General features: G+C 44.6%; 1 pseudogene; it reads left to right on the plus strand.

Moving 5' to 3' along the window:
• The first annotated feature begins 10,590 nt into the window (after positions 1-10,590).
• LOC116972684 lies at positions 10,591-10,769 on the plus strand (annotated as a pseudogene).
• The last annotated feature ends 1,719 nt before the right edge of the window (positions 10,770-12,488 follow it).

Consider the following 12,488-nt stretch of genomic DNA (forward strand, 5'->3'; position numbering starts at 1 on the left):
CTTTATTTCTTGTTATTAATAAAAATGTGGACAAATCTGATGAAACTTGGAAATCAAAATGCCTGTTTTTCGCTGATGACATGTCAATGGATCTGCCTGCCTGCCTGCCGTCTCCTCATACCGCAACCTACGTCACCTCCCACCCCTCCCTCCTCCCGTAGTTTAAAGGTCACCCTGTCGACTGGAAATATGATAGCTGAAGACTGCATCGGCCCAAACGGTGCTCCTTTGGTCGACACTCGCTTGCTTACGCCTTGGGTCTCTCCCCCTCCCCTCTCTCCCCTCCCCGCTCTCCCCTCTCCTCCCCTCCCCTCTCTCTCTCCCCCCCTTTCTTCCCCTCCTCTCTCTCTCCTACCCTCTCTTCCCTCCCCTCTCAACACCCCCTCTCTCTCCCACCCACTCTCCCCTCCCTCTCCTCCCACTCCCCCCCTCTATTCCCCCAATGTTCTCTGTCTCTGCACCTCTCTCTCTCTGTCTGAGGCCCCTCTCTCTCTGCCCTCTCTCTGCCCCCCCTCCCTCTCCCTCTCTAGACGCACCTGTGAGTTGGGGAGCTAAGCATGAGTGGATGTTGCAGGGATGGGGAAAAGGAGCGAATGAATAATATTAATATAATATCAAGGGGGTGGTTAGTGTGTGTGTGTGTCTGGGGGGTGGGTAGTAGGTGTGTGTTTGTGTGGGGGGTGGTTAGTTTGTGTGTGATGCCGCAGGCCGCCTCCTCCCCCCGTTGAAGGGACGGGATCAAACGGGTCCCACTTGGTCTAGTAACTATTAAACGTCTGATCTTCGATGTGTGTGTGTTTGTTCGTGTGTGTGTTTGTTTGTGTGTGTGTATGTTTGTGTATAATCACATCTTTTCGAAAAGATTACGCGCTAATGCAAAAATGTTTACATATTCCGGTAGAAATTTCCCCCCTGGAGTCCAAAACGCCTTATCTTAAAATGTCATGGTTTATTTCTCGAGTTATTAATGAAAATCTTCAAAAATCTGATGAACTTTCAAGTCTGTGCCGTATCGTCACCTCCTGGACTCCTCCTCCTCCTTTAGTTGACACCCACTCCTTGCTGTTCGCTGCCGCTCCCCGCTGCCCACTGCCTGCTGCTCCTCTCCCCCCCTCCTCTCCAGTCCTCCCTTCCTCTCCCCCCCTCCTCTCCCCCTCCTCTCCCCCATTCCTCTCTCCCCCCTCCTCTCCCCCCCACTCCTCACTCCTCCCATCCTCTCACCCCCCTCATCACCTCCCCCCCTCCTCTCCCCTGCCCTCCACACCTCTCCCCGGCCTCCCTCCTCTCTCTCCCCTCCCCCCCCCCCCCCCCCCCCCCAGTCACCACGCCAGCAGCTCCCCGAGAAATAGCAGCAGGTCACCCCAAGGAGCTGCTCAAGCGGTGGATTAGTGAAGGTGGATTGAGGGGCTTGCACTCTGACCTCAGCTGCCGCTTCTCCCGAGCCTGCTCGGGCTTGGACAGTTTCTTGGAGCATTGTGGACTCGATCCAAAGGTGATCGAGAACCTGGCCAGGGAAAAGTTTACCGCCGACGCAGCGTTCGAAAGTCTTGCCCTCAAGTTTCAAGTTCCAATCTGCACAGACTCAGAGAGTGAGCAGTGATAGCGGCAACGAGCCGCTCCAGGGTAAGAACAAGCCTCTGCCCTCTCAGTCATCGAGCGCAATGCCAGGGTCATCCAGTGGCTGTACGGCTGCAAGAGGGCCAAGGAGCCCAAAGGCAAGGCTCCCTCTGTTCTGGTGTAGAATAAAAAAATATTTCGCCCTATTTATTCTTCAGGATTTTTTTTTACTCTGGAAAAAAACGGGGGTGCGACCGCAACCATCGCACCCCCCTTTCGGATGGTCACGGTTTTCATTTTGTTAGTGAGGTATCAACATGGCTTCCAACTTCAACGTGTAATTCTGGAATTTACCAGTGAAAGTAGGAGAGGACAATGATAAATGTTGGGAAAATGCTGGAGTAACTCAGCAGGACAGGCAGCTTCTCTGGATTGAAGGAATGGGTGACGTTTAGGGTCAAGACGCTACGACTCTTTGGAGACCTCTCACGGCCATAGGCTGTGTGGTTGTGAGAGGTCTCCTATGGTCGTGAGAGGTCACCCATGACATGTCACCAGGGGTCGCCTGTATGGTCATGAGAGGTCTCCAATGGTCGTGAGAGGTCTCCAAAGAGTCGTAGCGTCTTTCTGGTCGCCGCTGAATTTTCAACATGTTGAAAAATTCGGCGACCTATGACGGGTGCCTACAGTCGCCTGTAAAGGTCGCATAAGTGGGACAGGCCCTTTAGGAGAAAATAAGTTCATAAGAAGTAGTAGTAGAATTAGGCCATTCAGCCCATCAAGTCTACTCCATCATTCAATCATGGCTGATCTATCTCTCCCTCCCAACCCCATTCTCCTGCCTTCTCCCCATAGCCTCTGACACACGTAGTAATCAAGAATCTATCTATCTCTGCCTTAAATATATCCACTGACGGCCTCCACAGCCTTACGTGGCAAAGAATTTCACAGATTCACCACTCTGTGACTAAAGAGATTTCTCCTCATCTCTTTCCAAAAAGAACGTCCTTTAATTCTGAGGCTATGACCTCTAGTCCTAGACTCTCCCACTAGTGGAAACATCCTCTCCGCATCCACTCTATCCAAGCCAAAATGTGGGGACAGAGAAGAACAGAGCCACTCTCTAGATTTATTTAAATTAAAATGGTTAAATATATTGATAATTTTCTTTGTTACTTACTTTTATGGAAAGCAAGCATCTTGTGTGGATCTGTTTACTCCGACTATGGTTCTGAGCTCAATGAGACATGACATCTTCTGGTAGGGAGGCCAGGACTAAGATAGTACCTCTGCTGTTGATGGATTGATGATCAATGTGTATTGAGAGCCAGGGATGTTCCAACAATAGCAAAAGTTCTATTCATATATGCCAGAGGCTTCCTGGTCCAGTTCATATTGTGGCTTCCTACTCTTTGGAAAAGAATGATACTTTCATTTTGTTCTGCTTTTGCCTGGAAGTGATGCTGGTGTGGATGTATTTGGCTGCTGTACAGTAGAGAAGGTTGCTGGATAAAAGCCCTGACAGCTTCTTGGTTAACATTGTCAAATCCCCTGCCGCCAGCAGGAAAGATCCAAATTCCTAAACATTGAGGTGATTTGTCATTCATTGTGCAGCTGCAGCAATGGAGTCTGTATTTGCAAATAATTTACAAATGTTTAAATCAGTGCTCTTGAATCTTTTGCTCGTTTTGACTATTTATGTCATTGTTACATCTCTCTGTTGGTCAGAAGTGCTTTCACAAAGTGTCTTAAGGGCCTGTCCCATTTACGCGACCTTTACAGGCAACTGCCGGCACCCGTCACAGGTCACCAAAACTTTCAACATGTTGAAAATTCAGCGGCGACCAGAAATACACGACGACTCTTTGGAGACCTCTCACAATCATAGGAGACCTCTCACAAGCATACTGGCTACCCCTGGTGACATCTCATGACCATAGACATCTCATGACCATAGGAGATCTCGCATGACCATACAGCCTGTACAGCCGGGACGACAGATGGCACAATGGGCTAAGTGTTCGGCTGGCAACCGGAAGGTAGCCGGTTCGAATCCCGCTTGGAGTGCATATTGTCATTGTGTCCTTGGGCAAGACACTTCACCCACCTTTGCCTGTGTGTGAATGTGTGTGAATGTGTGTGAGTGATTAGTGGTGGTCGGAGGGGCCGTAGGCGCAGATTGGCAGCCACGCTTCCGTCAGTCTGCCCCAGGGCAGCTGTGGCTACAGAAGTAGCTCACCACCACCGAGTGCGACTGAGGAGTGAATGAATAATGCGATGTAAAGCGCCTTGAGTATTAGAAAGACGCTATATAAATCCCATCCATTATTATTATTATTATGTTCGTGAGACGTCTCCTATGGTCGTGAGAGGTCTCCAAAGAGTCGTAGTGTCTTTCTGGTCCCTGCTGAATTTTCAACTTGTTGAAAATTTCGGCGACCTACGACGGGTGCCGGAAGTCACCTGTAAAGATCGCGTAAGTGGGACAGGCCCTTTAGTCAAATTGACCTCTTGTGAAGGGCTTTGGTTGTGTTGAAATGCCATTCATCTGAAAAGCCAGGTCTGTATCTCTCTCTGCAGATACTGTCTAACTGCTGAACATATCCCCACTCTTCTCTGAATTATTGTTTGAATTAAGATTTACCTGTCGATAAAAAACTGCCAGCTGCATTTGCAACAAGTATAATCAAGCAAATATGAGACCTGTAGTTAATATTCAGGAATGAATATTTGTGTCTTGTTGGTCTGCCATTGAGTCCAAAAAAAACAAGAAGAATATGGAAAGCCAGGGGATTCCTTGGAGCTGCTGTTCCTCTGCTGACACTGCTCTGTCAGAACCCATTATATTACTGATGAAATGGGAAGAGCTCTTAGCAATTTTCTTGTCCAGTATTTCGCTACATTCTATCCTAGCTGAAAGACCCCTCTGAGATTCTAAACTCTTGCACTAAATCTTGCGTGGATTTAAATTGCACAATTAAAGACTAACCCAAGAGAACTATTTGAATTCATAAAGTCATAAAAGTCATAAAAGTCATAGAATCATAGAGCGTGGAAACAGGCCCTTTGGCCCACACCAGCCAACATGTCACAGCTACACTAGTCCCACTTGCCCGAGTTTGGCCCATATCCCTCCAAACCTATCCTATCCATGTAACTGTCTAACTGTTTCTTAAATGTTGGGATAGTCCCTGCCTTAACTACCTCCTTGGGCAGCTTGTTCCATACACCCACCTTCTAATTGAAGAAAAAAGGTTGGCCAGAAGACTCATTAGATTTTTGCCATGTGGTTGAAGGCCTAGAGCTTCAGTGAAATAATGTCAATGGTGAGGAGATAACTCCAATGCACTTCCTAGCCTTTGCTTTGTGCTAAGATCCAGATTACCTCCAGTTTCTCCTAACGGATGATAGTTTGCACAGATTGTTAGGTAGAAACTAACTTCCAGGCGTACCGCATTTGATACTTATGTTTACTGATGTAGCAATATGACAGGAAACGTATAGTGATGCAAAGTTGTTTCACTGCTCTATTTGCACAAGTTTTATAGAATTTTCTAATGTAAATTCATAGATGAAACTCAAGTAATCACAAAAAATATCACCATACAATGAAACAATGTTATTGATGGTGTACACACTCCCTCTACTTCCTCAGAAGGCTTAGGAAGTTTGGCATGTTCCCTACAACTCGCACCAACATCTACAGATGCACCACAAAAAGCATTTTATCAGGATGCATCACAGATTGGTTTGGGAACAGCTCCATCCAAGACCACAAGAAATTGCAGTGAATTGTGGACGCAGCACAGACTGTCACACAAACTAACCTCCCTTCTATTGACTCCATTAAAACCTCACGCTGCGACGGCAAAGCCAACAGCATATTCAAGGATGAGTCGCACCCTGGCCACTCCCTCTTCTCCCCTCTCCCATCGGGCAAAAGTTATAGAAGTGTGAAAATGCACACCTCCAGATTCGGGGACAGTTTCTTCCCAGCTGTTATCAGGCAACTGAATCATCCTACCACAACTAGAGAGCAGTGCTGAACTACTATCTACCTCATTGGTGACCCTCGGCCTATCCTTGATCGGATCTTGCTAGCTTTACCTTGCACTAAATATTATTCCCTTATCATATATTTACACACTGTAAATGGCTTGATTGTAAATCATGTATTTACTTTCTGCTGACTTGGTTAGCACACAACATAAGCTTTTCGCTGTACCTTGGCATGTTCCCTACAACTTGCACCAACTTCTACAGATGCACCACAAAAAGCATTTTATCAGGATGCATCACAGATTGGTTTGGGAACAGCTCCATCCAAGTGACAATAAACTAAACTCAACTGAACTGAACACACTGAGGTTACTTGAAATCCAGAACTATTCATCACACCTTCATATAACTATTTTCCTGTACTCATTACTAATTGTCCACTAAAAAGGCCCAAATTTGTATCCAATAACCATTTAAATATAAGCTCCAATGTGACTCAAAATTTTTAATCACTGGTGGAATATTATAAACAGCTGATCAAAACTTGAAATTCTTCTGATCGATCTAAATTATGCTGCCTGATGTAGGTTTATGCTCTATAGTTAATGAAGTTGCTCCAAACCTCTGTGAGAAATATAATTACTCATTTGGAATATTATCCTTGTTAATCCATGTGTAAACTTACTATAATTGTAATATTGTAATTATAATATTCCAACTGCAATAAATTCCCATTCCCATTCCACATGCATCATCATCCAGGTGTACCCAACAAATACACAGGCATCTATGCATCATTTAAAAAATCTTAGATATGCATTTGCTAATATTATTGCTTTTGCACACAGTGGCACTGTGGTAGAGTTGCTGCATTAAAACACAAGAGACCCACATTCCTGACTACGGGTGCTGTCTGTACGGAGTATGTACATTCTCCCTGTGACTGTGTGGGATTTCTCTGGATGCTCCGGTTTCCTCCCAAACCAAAGATGTGCAGGTTTGTTGGTGAATTGGCTTCTGTAAATTCTCCCTAGTGTTTAGGATAGAGCCACTGTACAGGGTGATCTCTGGTCGGTGCGGACCCGGTGGGCCGAAGGGCCTGTTTCCATGCTGTATCTATAAACTAAACTAAACTTGTCAGGTTTTCTCCTTTCTAGGTGGGTATTAAGGGCCTGTCCCACTAACGCAATTTTTTCTACGACTTGCCCCCACCCATCATAGTCGCAGCAGGTCGCCGAAAAATTTCAAAATGTTGAAAATCCGGCGGCGACCAGAAAAAGGTACGACTCTTTGGGCGACTACTCACGACCATACAGGCGCGACACCATGACATGAGTTGTTGATTCTCTCCATCAGGTTATCATCCAGAAGTGAAATTAAATTCCAGTCTATTTTTCATAAAGCCATATCCAGACACCAGACAGACACCAGACATACACCAGACTGACACCAGACATACACCAGACTGTTTTATTTCAATTGGAGTTGACCCAGCATTAGTAATACAAAAATGTATGAGAGAAATCCAAAAAACAAAACCACAGAAGTATGATTATTTGAACAGAGAGCAGAACATAAATGGTGTTGTGACAAAATAATTGTAAGTGCTATACAAATACATTTTCTTTGCAAACGAAGCCTGCAGTGATTTTTTTTCTCAGTACCTATAAAATATTTTTTCTTCATGCCTTTCTGACAGCGTAATTCACAAAATATTCACAAATTGTGCAAGCATGCCATGAAGTATGCAGAATATTTTTACTTTTCTTCAAAAAGCGTCTTATCTTGAAATTATGGAAACTAATCTAAAATAATTTCTGTTGTAAATGTTCAAACAATTTCATGCCAAAAAAAGGGATAAGATTTGATTCTTGGGTATAACTCATTCAAAGGCGGGAAACTTTATGGAAAGCCACAAAGCACAGAGTATTAAAATTTCATGCCGTAGCTGCTATGTATCTTGTTTCATATTTCATTTTGCTTAACATTCACTTTTTTATTGGAAAGCTAAAAGATGTGGGTAAGATTTATGTTGATTGAATACACACAGGTAGTAATATTTTATATCACACTTCAGCTGCACCAAAGAACTGTAGGCAAGTTGGCTGAAACATTGCATTGTCATTGGTGAAATCAAGATTGAGTCCAATATCATGAGAGGCAATGAAAATATGGTATCCTCTTATACAATATAAAAGTGACACCTTATTTTCTTTTAATTACTAATTTACTTTGAAATGCTTCATTTTTAAATGTAATTATTTGGCAGCCTTTGTGATACTGAAACTACATTTTAGTTACAAAAATACTTTGCTAACAGGATTGCATTCAGTTTTCTCATTCTTCATCTGTTTTATTTTAATTGGATTAAAGGCCAGTTTCTAGCCTTTTACAATTAAGAGCCCACACGTTGAATTATCTTTTTTAAAAGTAATGTTCGGCATTTTATATGACAACTATAATTCAGGAAGAATGTCTTTTTGAATATATCATGTTGAGAAGCCTTTGACTATGCAAATCTACCCTGCATATATCAAGGTTTAATGTACTTATTTTATATCACTCCCTCTGGTATTTCTGATGATATATTTATCCATTTATTTAAGCTCATTAAGTTCTCTGCTTATGGGCAAGAATTCCAGAAAAATGCAAGAGAATACCTTATGTGAAGACTTGATGCACTGAAAATAAATTGGGTAGAGGCCTTTAACCTCTGGAAGGTGGAAATAGGTCAGATTTAGATCATTAAACAATCTTTACATTTGATGATTCCCATAAGTTTTGAATTTTACTTCGGAGTCACGTGAGTGACTACGTGAAGAGCCCACTCAGCACGCATGCGCGACATTGCGTTCACGCAAGCAACAGCGACGCAGCGGGAGTACAGGCGCTCCCGCTACAAGCCTGAAGGAAAGGACCATTAGGTAAGTACTTACCTTCAGTTTAAACTAGCGACTTTGCGTTTGTTTTTGCTCCAGGGGGAGCAAAGCAGCAGAGGGAAGCGGCCCCCGTTCGACTCCAGGGTAGGAGCCGACAGTGGAGGGGGGAGAGGCGGCAACGGGACTGCACACGCTGCGGTTCACAGACACAGACACAGACATGGCTGATGCCAGTCCGCTAAAACTGCTGTCTGACCAACAGCAGCGGACTGGAGGGAAATTCAAAAACTGGCCGGCACCCCTGCAGACTCCCGACAAGGAGACTCGCCGCCAGAGAACCGTTGAAATGCCGCCCGAAAACGGCAGACAACCTCTAACAGCAAGGTCAGGACCAACCTCAGGCTGGAGACAGACACGGAAGATGGAATCAGCACTTCAAACAAGAAACAAGAGTGTCTGTTTCCCCAAGCCAGAGGAAGGTCATGGAGCTAAAAACTCCAGCGAGACTTGCCTCAGGAGCAGGGGCAAGTCCGCCAAGGGAGCTAACACTCCCACTCCAGTGCCTAACAGCACTGGCCATCTCCCTTGTCGAGGGATTGATGGGGACCAGACTGGACTGGTCAAGAAGAGGGGTCACTGGCTGAAGTTTATCGGGAGTATGCTTGAGGTACAGGATCAGGAAGAGCTGCTGGGTGTGGCCGCTATGTGGCTCCACAACTAGCAAGATGGCTTTTCAGTCTCAACTCATGGCCAGCTTACTACCTGTTCTTTTCAAAAAACCTCTCCAAGACAGGTAGTCATGAGGTGTTGGATTCATCACGCCTCCCCTAAATTGCATTTACTCAAAGTGCCCACCGTTATTGGGGGGTACATTGAGCATAGCTTTAAAACCCAAATATCTTAAAATGCGTTTGATATCCCTGACGTCGGTTATCATTTCGCATGCTCATTTCAGAGGGACAGGGTAGTATGGCAAAACACCTGACCCTACTCCTTGGAGTGCTCCGCAACTTCTTACGAAGTTATAAAACCTGCCCTCAACTTAAAAAATTACAGGACTGTGAGAATGCCGACCTCTCAACCACAGATCCTGCTATCTGGCTAAGTTATGAAACCAAGCCTGAAAAACTGGAGAAGTATCCAAAATTCGGCATCTAGAGGGCAGGGTCTGGAATGAGCACCGCACAAAACCAGCAGCAGTGCCTCTACGCGTCCACCAGTAGGCGTCCACCTAATAGTACTGGTGTAAGCTCGGGGCCCACATGCCAACCCCCAGTAAGCCCTGTTTTTTCAGGCCAGGGTCCTGAGCGGGCCCCCTGGAAAAATGTGTCACCCCCAACAACACCATCCCTATGGACAAGGAACCGGAAACTGAAGAGATGAACACACCACGGAACAACAGTGAAATAAGATAAGTATGGTTCCTGCCATCACACAAAAGATGAAGGGTTTGTACTAACAAAGCATTCAAGGATAAAATTAAATTAGATCCCATCCTGCTCGGCCTTTTGGCTAAGATTAGTAGTAACTGCCTTATCAGTTTATATCTGATATGTCCCTTCCCAGGGACCATACAATACCAGTACAGCATGCACCCTAGCGGTCTACCCTCCCACTAATAAGAACATGAGGGACTAGCAACTGGGGGTAATAATTATACAGGGGTCATATAGAAGCCTATATGAACCTTTGGTACCAACTAACCAAGATGGTAATGTCGCCATCATTGATATCAAGGGGTCATAATAAACCCAGTATGAACCTTTGGCTCTAAAAATCCCAACATGGTATATGTCGCACCGTCATTGACTTGCCACTTGAGTATCTCGCCAGGCCACGCTTGGAATATTGAAACTGCCAACCTTTCATTCCAAGCATACTTAATGGTAGACATCAACTTAAAAGATGCATACTATTCAGTACCCATTCAAAAAACTTGGAGATAACTTGGCAGTATTAATTATCGACTATGGCTATTACAGCCAAACTGGTTCCAGATATTCTAACCAGCCTTGACTATATTAAGGAACTATCGTCATGGCATGTTCCAATGATATTAACGACGACTAATCCATGGGTATAGCTATCACAGCTTTAGCTATTATTCTTTTAGCCGAGCTTGTCATGCAACCCAGATAGATCTACGATTGAAACCATCGCTCTCAGCCTTGACTAAGATCAAGCGAAGTATCTGTTGTTGTTAGTTCTATTTTGACTCATCCCTTATCAAGGGACCATCTATCAATTGATTTGGAACAGGGAGATGGGGAGGGGCTTGCTCCGTCCACTCCACGCATCAACCAGTATTGCAGTACCTTGAAATATAAATCCTCTACTGTTGACTACTTGGTATTCAACACTCTACCCACTTATCTTTAACTTGGCATAGGAGAGTCAGTATGACACAACCTGTAACAATTAATGGTATCTACCTACCATTCAACAGTGGCAAGATTATTGGGAGTTAGTAGCAGCTGTTCCAGCTACTTAACTTGAACCTTCCATTAAGGCTAGGTGCTAATGTTTAAACTACCCTCACCCAAAACATGGTGGCATATGGACTAATCTGGAATCGTCATCACTATAGACACTAGGCGTAAAACCTAGTTTGGGAATTTTGAGTACGCTCTATTGGCAAGCATATTATCCTGCAGTGCACCATTTTGCATGCCCGTTTATAATTAACAACATCACAGTAGTGACATACACAAACCACTTGGGCAGAATAAATCGATATCATGTGACATTTATTTAACAATTGGAAACTACAGGTCGTCAAAAATATATGACCATCAGCAAACTTACCTACTAGGTAATTTAAATACTGTAAACAGACATATTAAACCCAAGTATTGCTGGAATTACAAAGCAATATGGAACACCTGATATCGATTTCACTGCATTCAATTGAATTCTCCACGTACCGATGTATGTCGCAAGAAACCAAATTTGAGGCAGGGGCAATGAATTCATTCCCACTGAATTAGGAAGTGTGAGGGGGGAATCTAATCTATGTTTTTCCCCTTTTTTCCAACCTCATCAGGTACTACGGCCTCATCAGTCGGGTACTACGCACATGCCACGATAAATTAAACTACTGGATTGCAGATTTGAAAAGACCATCACTGGGCCTGGATTGCAGAATTGGGAAGACCTCTGCTGGGCCTGGATTGTCAATAGCGCTATCAACACAAGGATAGCATCCCATCGCATATCCACTAGGGAACATACTTGGCGAACATCAAGAAGTGGGAAGATACCATTCAAATACAGGAACTACATATTCAAATACAACAAACCTGTACTGGAGTTCTGGCAGGTCTTCACCACAATGAAGGATTCAGCCAGAAGTGCTCTGTCAGCCTACTTAACTCGGGCACCAGGACCACAGGCCATAGGGTACCTCCCGCTGGTGATCAAATTTAGGAGAGGTTAATCCCCCAGACCCAGGTACACCCAAATCTGGGATGTCAGTATGGACCTGACGTACCTTAGGGGGATGGTCACCAGCCAGGTTCCTCACCCTGGAACAGCCAACCCTGAAGGGACATGCTGATGGCCTTGTCTCAGCACAAAGAGTCCAGTTTCCTCCATCCACTGCGATTGGACAATATGGTCCACTACACCATGTTACATTACCATTAGGGACTGGGCAAACAGAGCAGACCAGGAACATCAGGTCCAGTTATGGAATTCCGGGCATTCCCACCTGAACCACGGTTATGTGTCATGACCCACTTATTGAACTACATCGACACAATAAGTAATCCTCGAGGGAGAGAAAAAGCCTTATGGGTCAGCCACAAGAAACGTTATGGTCGGGTGACGAGCCAAACTATCTCAAGTGGCTCAAGCAGGTACTGAGAGTTGCTGGAGTACATATTAACGTGTATAAATCTTACTCCACCAGGACAGCATCCACATCAGTGACTAAGAGGATGGACGTGCCAATGGACCACATCCTGGCTACAGCTAGTTCCAAACTTTTATAACAAACCACTGACAGAACCTGTATCGTTTGCAGAAAAAGAATCTGCAAAAAATATATAATTT

Source organism: Amblyraja radiata, chromosome 4, assembly GCF_010909765.2.
Source record: "Amblyraja radiata isolate CabotCenter1 chromosome 4, sAmbRad1.1.pri, whole genome shotgun sequence".
NCBI lineage: Eukaryota > Metazoa > Chordata > Chondrichthyes > Rajiformes > Rajidae > Amblyraja > Amblyraja radiata.